The sequence below is a fragment of the Alosa pseudoharengus genome, unplaced genomic scaffold, assembly GCF_046254945.1.
Source record: "Alosa pseudoharengus isolate Yale_2024_CS ecotype anadromous, Long Island Sound unplaced genomic scaffold, YU_APseudo_1.1 YU_APseudo_1.1_scf_8, whole genome shotgun sequence".
Taxonomy (NCBI): domain Eukaryota; kingdom Metazoa; phylum Chordata; class Actinopteri; order Clupeiformes; family Clupeidae; genus Alosa; species Alosa pseudoharengus.
In genome coordinates this window covers 31,049,638-31,057,185 of record NW_027468870.1, presented here as the reverse complement: position 1 = coordinate 31,057,185, position 7,548 = coordinate 31,049,638, and the positions used below count along the sequence as shown (strand labels likewise).

The following is a 7,548-nucleotide window of genomic DNA, read 5'->3' as shown; positions in this document are numbered from 1 at the left end:
TAATAATAATAATAAATATAGCTGCAAGCAGCAATGCGGGGGCCAAGCAGTGCGCTATAGCAGGAATGGCGTTGCCATGGCATGAGCAACCACTCACAGCAAGTTTGATGGCAATTGGATAAAGAACGGCTGAGAAATAAGCTCATTTACTTTGTTACAGCGCCCCTAGAGGCCAAATTACACCAATGTCCTTGTGCGTTCTTACAATCAGCTCCCATGTCCGTCTACCAAGTTTGGACTTCATACACCAAAGTGTTGCTGAGATGTGAGCTCATTTTCTTTATTGCAACACCCCTAGAGGCCAAATGAGACCACTTTCCTTGCATGTCCTCACAATCAGATAATATGCCCATGTATCACGTTTGGACTTCATACAACGAAGCGTTGCTGAGATTTGAGCCCACTTCATGTATTACAGCGCCCCCTATAGAGGCCAAATGATGCCAATTTCCTACTGTGTCCTCACAATCAGATACCAAGTCCCTGTACCAAGTTTGGACTTCATACATCAAAGCGTTGCTGAGATACAAGCTCACTTCCTGTATTGCAGCGCCCCCTGTAGAAGCCAAATGACGCCAGTTTCCTAGTGCATCCCCACAATCAGGTACCAAGTCTCTATACCAAATTTGGACTTCGTACATCAAAGCGTTGCTGAGATACAAGCTCACTTCCTGTATTGCAGCGCCCCCTATAGAGGCCAAATGAATTTCCTAGGGCGTCCTCACAATCAGATACCAAGTCCCTGTACCAAGTTTGGACTTCATACATTAAAGAGTAGCCGAGATGTTAGCCCACTTCCTGTTAGGCGGCATCGTCGCCATGTGTAATTGGCTGTCACGGGCAAACAAACTTGAAAATAAAAAATCTGACAAGTATAGTTTGTGCGGCTCGGTCTGAAGATCATCTCCGCCAAGTTCTGTGAAAATCGGATGAAATTTGTAACCGCTGAAACTTTTCGTAGAGTTTGGACTAAATCCAATATGGCGGAGGTCCAATATGGCGGAAAGTGGCGGGATAGGGGTCGATGAACTCGAGATTGTTCAAGGATTCAGACGCTACCTCAATTGTGAAAATCAGACAAAAGAGTCAAGGATCACACGCATGAACGCATGTCCAGCTTTGAACTGGTGGTGGCGCTAGAGTGTTCAATGTAGATGCATGAAAATTGCTGTGAGTGATTGGGACAGTGTCCTGACTAATGGTATCAAGTCTTGTTATGTTAACTCAAAGCATCACCTAGATGTTTGTCCACTTCCTGTTTGGTGGCTTCATCACCATATTTGATTGGCTGTCACGGGCAAACAAAAATTAAATTGAAAAATCTGATAAGTATCGTTTGTGCGGCTCGGGGAGAAGATCATCTCCGCCAAGTTCCATGAAAATCGGATGAAATTTCTGACCGCTGAAACTTTTCGTAGAGTTTGGACTAAATCCAATATGGCGGAGGTCCAATATGGCAGAAAGTGACGTAATAGGGGTCATTGAACTTAGGTCAGTCCATGGATTCCAACGATGCCTGATATGTGAAAATCGGACGCACCGTTCAATGGTCACATGCGTGAATGCAATCCAGGTTCGACCCATTGGTGGCGCTAGAGTGTGGGGCATAGAGTTCTGGAAATTGGTGAGAGTGATCATGGGACAGTGCTGAATCAGTGTGCCAAATTTCATAACTTTAGACCCAGCGGTTCAATTTTTGGCCAGATTTTGACCTGTTGGTGGCGCTAGATGGCTGGGTTTAGAGGTCCGTAAATGAGTGTGAATGGTCAGTGGAGTGTCCCGAAACTTTCTGCCAAAAAATCTGCACTTTTTAGCCAGGCGTTCTATGGGCTGCCATAGACTCCAATGGCAGATGTGTAATAATAATAATAGGAAAAGCTAGTAACTCAATGGGTGCCTTCGCAGCTTCGCTGCTTGGCCCCCAATAAGAAATCATAGAAACACAATGGGTGCCTTCGCAGCTTCGCTGCTTGGCCCCCAAATATAGCTGCAAGCAGCAATGAGGGGGCCAAGCAGAGTGTTTAGCAGGCCAGATTTGCCACGAAACTGAACGCAGTTGCATCAGGCATATAGCATTAAGCAGTCACAGTGAGTTCCATGGCAAACAACCCAAGATTGGCTGAGTTACAAGGTCAAGTTTCACATCAAAACATAGCTGATTTTGTGGGGCTGAACCAGGGCTGAGTGTCGCCGCCCCCTCCCTCAGCCAGCCCACCGTCGCAATCGCCCCTGCCCGTCCCACTCCGACCCACCCTTGCACGCACGCATTAGAATGAACTGGAAGTAACTTGCTGTCATCAGTTTCACATCAAAAAATAAAAGATCGACTTAGATATGATCACACTTGCTGTGATTTAAACACAGAGGTCAACACACATCAACACAGACAACACACACATGTGGTGAACACACATCCAAATTTGGCCTGTTGGTGGTGCTAGAGCCCTTGAGGCTGGATCCGAGCCCCAGTGTTCAATATGGCGTTGACTACGAATTGGCCAGATTTATTAGCCTAGTCTCCGCCATTCATTTGTATGGAGGGCGGGACTTAATCACTCTCTCCAGTTATATATAATACCCCCATGTGTGAAACAACATAAGCTTCAATCAGGTGTGTTTTCAGATATATGTTGGGTGCATACATCAGATATGTTTTCAGATATATGTTGGGTGCAATAATGGTGTGACTGTTACCAAATGTTGAAGCCTATGTAATGTCAATAAAATACAAATATTTTTGTCTGACTTTATCCTTTATTCACATTTCTTTTTTTTAATCATGCAAATTAGGCCTACCACATTTTATGCAGATATTGCCTGATTTGCTGAGTCTGGATATGAGATTTCAGAAAACTTCCAATACAACAATGATGTTTTTTAAGTAAATAAGTTTCATGGTAGTTAAGTTTCATGGTGATATTTGTTTTTTAACCTATCACCTGTAATCTCTAACCTTTCCATCAAATGTATTTTGTGTTCTGTGTGGAAATATTTTGATATCGAGAATGGCAAATGAAGTAGGGACTTTTATTGTGACGAGTATCATCCAATAACTCGTCTGTGACATCTACCATCTTTCTTTTAGCTGACTACAACTGTCGAGGTAAGACGCAATGTTAACGTCTCCAGAAAATGAATTGATATGTCTGTATATTTGGTTTTGAGCTACTTATAACAGAATAGGCACACACAAATATGAAAATATGTCTAGCTGAGGTGCATCTGGAGAGCCACCTTTGTTAGCTAAATGTGTTAGCAGCTAACGTTTTAGTGTCACACTATGAACGACTAACGTTAAAGTTAGGCAGACAGGAAAGGTAGCGATTGTGTAAAAATGAATTAGTAATTTTAATAGCCTAACGTTACATAAAACATATTATCCGATGGAAGCAGGCAATGTGTTGAGAACTGGCCGTTATCTCATGAAATACGTTGTATCGTCGAATTAAGTTTACATCATGCTGGCATGATGCTTCACGCCATGATGCAGGCTAACGTTGTTAGGCACGTTTGATTGTGAGCAATTAACTTTGTGGTAACGTTAACGTTAACTGAACTCATTTTGAATAACTGTGTTGGAAAACGTTTTTCGGTAACGTTACTATAACCTTGGTTGAGTTTTGGAGTCATGTCTGATCTTGAAAGCCGTTTGGAATGCAAGTTAACCTTAATGTTAGCAGAGCCCGTTTAGACATTCTCTGCTAAATCAGAGACAGACTTCTAGCAGGTATAGCTGAAGGGAGAACATAGCAAACCCGTACGAGTTGATTAAGCATTAAGCAAATGTATGGTTCCGTTTCATGTACACCGTGTGTAAAGGCAGGTAACTATGTACAATTCTTAACAAATGAAGTAATTTAATTGATCTTAAACAGAGGATGTGAAGTTAGCCTAGGTTAAATTGGTCTTGTTTGGGTGGAATGTGACCGAGGCTGCTAAAATCATAGCTATGAATACGTAGGTTATGGCTAAAATACTCTTTTACAATTACAAGCAAAATCACTCGTTTGTAAGCTCAAAGTACATATCTATGTAATTTTAAATGCTAAGTTTGTATCTTTCATAAACTGTATATGTTAAATGTTTTCCAGATTTTGGATTCCTTTTTGAGCAAGTTAATTGAAGGTAAGTGTTAAATGTTTCAGGGCTTTTATGTACAACTTCTAGGGAAATTTTGAAACTTTTATGCTGCATTGCCTGCAAAATGTAAAACCGTAGTGCTAGTAAGAAATATGCCATATGTTTATCTGGAATAATTACAGCTGTGCTCGGCCTTGTGTATGGCATTGAAATGCCTTACAGTTCTGGACAGAAAAACTAGTATATTACGCTGATATGCGCTGATTCAGAGTAATTTCTTTGGCCTCAGAGTAGAAAGTCATGAGAATCACTGCAGGGACTCCTGCAGTAGTTTTCAGTGGTGATGTGTGGTATTATTTGGGTTATGGATGAATGTGGTGTGGCATGCATATGAAAGCAAGGAAGGAGGATGTAAGAGTTGTAGAGAGAAACATTACTGTTGTATTGTAAGTTAATCCTAACATTTGGTTAATAGTCTGATTTGTATACCGGGATGCAGGTTGAAGTGGGTTGCTGGGCTTCGGACAGAGATGCTCACGTAGTTGCTCATCCTGAGCTTGGATTAGTTTTATTCCTGTCTCGTATGCTTTGTACTTTAGGTCAAGAATGTGTATGCCTAACTAGGGTGTAGCTGTAAATGTGTGCAATAGGTTCTATTTCATGGTACTTGTGTGTAGGCCTAGTGGTATATAACAATCCTCCAGATGTCAATTTGTTTAGCAGATTAATAATAGCTATAAAGCTACATATCACCCCTTTTGATAAATGCAGTGTGGCCTACCCTAGCAGGAAGTGCAAAACGAAAGTAACATTTGCCTACTGCCCCCATCAAGGCAAATATTTCAAAAAATATATAAATATCCTTGATAAGACTATGTTGGTTTTTGTGGAAGAGAAAATTGGCGTTAGTCCTGGTTTTAGTAGTAGTAGTGGGCAGTATGCAGTCAGATAGGTCAACATAGGCATATTTGGATTTGCTACGGATGGATTCACAAATAAATAAATTAAATTTGGCAAGATACTTGATATACATGCTAAATGCAAATGGGCTACACCAATGCATTATATTTTACATTAACAAAATGCAGAAAAATAGAACGGATTGAAAATAAAGTAGGCAGGTATGTCAGTCATTTTTATCCTTCCCAATTGGTGTACTGGCATGTTTAACTGTTAGCTGCAGTGCAATGTTACATTATGTGTAAGTTAAGTACAGAACCGACTGTGCAACCAGATTTTTTTCTGTGCTCTTAAATCTTTTAACTTGGGCGCATAAGTGCTCCTGGATTTTTTTTGTTTTTTAAATGTAGAGCCCTGTCTTAAGTTCAGAAGTTAAAGAGTCTTTATGATGTAAATATGTACATTGTTATTGCCTGTTTATCAGAACTGATGAAAGTATTAGTGCTAACTGTATGAGATTTCTGTTTTCTGTGTGTTTTGCAGATGCCGCGTCCAAGCAAGCGGTCCAGGGCGGCCAAGAAGAGAGAGGCTGAATTGAGGTCCACTGAGGTCAGGCTGTTGAGCTTTACTATATGTCCTGATGTATTATGATTGTGTGTTTAATAGGAAACATGTAATGTTGGACACATTTGATGTTTCTCCAAATTCTTATTTACAGTAGTTTTTATGTTTGCTTGAAATATGCTGCTCACATGTTGAATGTATTTGATTTTAATGAAGATGTGCTGCATGTCTAATTTAAAGGAGAAATCCAGCGAGTTCTTACATAGATCTACGTTTCTGAAGGTTACCAAGTATTGTCGGTACAAAAAATGAAAGTTTGTTTTTACCGGTAGCTGCTGGTTGTAGCAACTCGAGCTAGGAAAAACTGTTGATTTTGTTTCATACCAACAGTACTCAGTGACCTTGAGAAACGGAGACCTATGTGAAAACTCGCCATATTTCCTTTTGAGAAGTTTGAGAATATTTATGATCTAAATATATTTACATTACTGTTCTGAAAGTATGTGTATATTAGTTGCTTTAATGATGGAATTATTAAAGAAGTATGGTATGTTAGACTTGGTAACTTTATGATGGGTTTTCTGTGTTACAGGTGCCGAGCAAGAGGTCCCCGGTGGCGCAGGTTGACTTGGTCTCCTGTGACGAGGTTGGGCGTCCTCGTAAAAAAGCCCACACACAGTCTTCGGACGCTATACAGTCTTCGGACTGCCAGTTACAATGCCAGTTACAATGCCAGTTACAATGCCAGTTACAGTCTTCGGACGCAATACAAGCAAACTCTACCAACTCTCAAACAAACTCTACCAACTCTCTGAATATGTGCCATGACTCTGTTGTAAAGTCATTGTCAAGTAATGTGAAAGAAAATAATGCTACTGATTGTTGTTCTTTGAATGAATCTGTTGACTTCCCAGAGAGATCTGTGCTGATGGGGTCTTTTCATCAAGGTCATTTACGGTTTGGAAATGTGCGCAACAAGCAGTGTGGTGCCATCAGCTTGACTGCTGTTTTGAAGTCCAAGATGAAGAACGTGTGGAGCTGGGAAACTGGAGATCTTGATGATGTTTTGATTAAGGGAACTGTTCTTTACAGGTCAATGAGTGCACAGGGTAAAATAAGAGACCAAGGAAGGGGTTACATTGCTGTGTCTGAATTGCCTAGACGATATGAAGTGTGGAATTGTGATTTCTCAATAAACTTTGCTGATTCTTACACTGGATTTATTCAGGTTGATGACTATGACAATGCTTTACGTGATGTTGCCATGCCTTTTGATGTAGCACTGCAGCGAGCGCTGTTTAGCAATGATGCTTGTTTGTTAACCATTTGTGCTAACACATGTACTGTAGTGAATGCAGGAGCAAGGTTTGCGTTTGTTGATTCACACGCTAACAGATACGTCAACCAGAAAGGTGAGAGGACAAGTTGTGTTGCATACTTCAGCTCTATACACTCCCTGGTCACATTTGTTTACGACTTTGCAAGATCTTTTGGCGTAAGTACACCAAGGTTTGAGGTAACTGGAGTCACAGTAATAACTGATGCCAATGCCCAGATGGACGATTCATCCAGCTGTTCAACGAGCTCTGCAAGTTGCCGTCCACTATACAGCGATGTGGTGAAGCCTAAAGTGTGTGAACGAGTTGTAAGTGGGTCGTCTACAGTTGCAGCTAATTTCACAAGTGGCACAGAATGTTCACAGACCATACCAGACACAAATGGTTCTAATGTAAACAGTAGACCACTCTACAGTGACGTTTTGAGACGAGCTCCCAGTAAGGGTGTTAAGCGAAACGAAATTGCAACAGACGATGTCATTCTTATTGATGCAGGAACGGACGAACAGTCTTTTCAACCTTTAAAGTGTAATTTACAGGCAACTGATGTCATTATAAGTGATGTAAGAGTTCCCAAACATGCTTTTAAACCTTTAACTTGTCAGGACCAGGATGCACTGTGCACATGTTTAGAGCTTCAAAATGGAAATGTTGATGTAGGCCTAAT

The 7,548-nt window shown here is 40.9% G+C and overlaps 1 long non-coding RNA gene across 1 annotated transcript; it reads left to right on the top strand.

Annotated features, from left to right (window-relative positions):
- The first annotated feature begins 2,889 nt into the window (after positions 1–2,889).
- On the top strand, positions 2,890–6,701 carry LOC143112188 (uncharacterized). Its single transcript, XR_012984689.1, has 4 exons — positions 2,890–3,103; positions 4,092–4,125; positions 5,524–5,589; positions 6,137–6,701. It is a non-coding gene; the product is annotated as an uncharacterized LOC143112188 (long non-coding RNA).
- Positions 6,702–7,548: the final 847 nt, after the last annotated feature.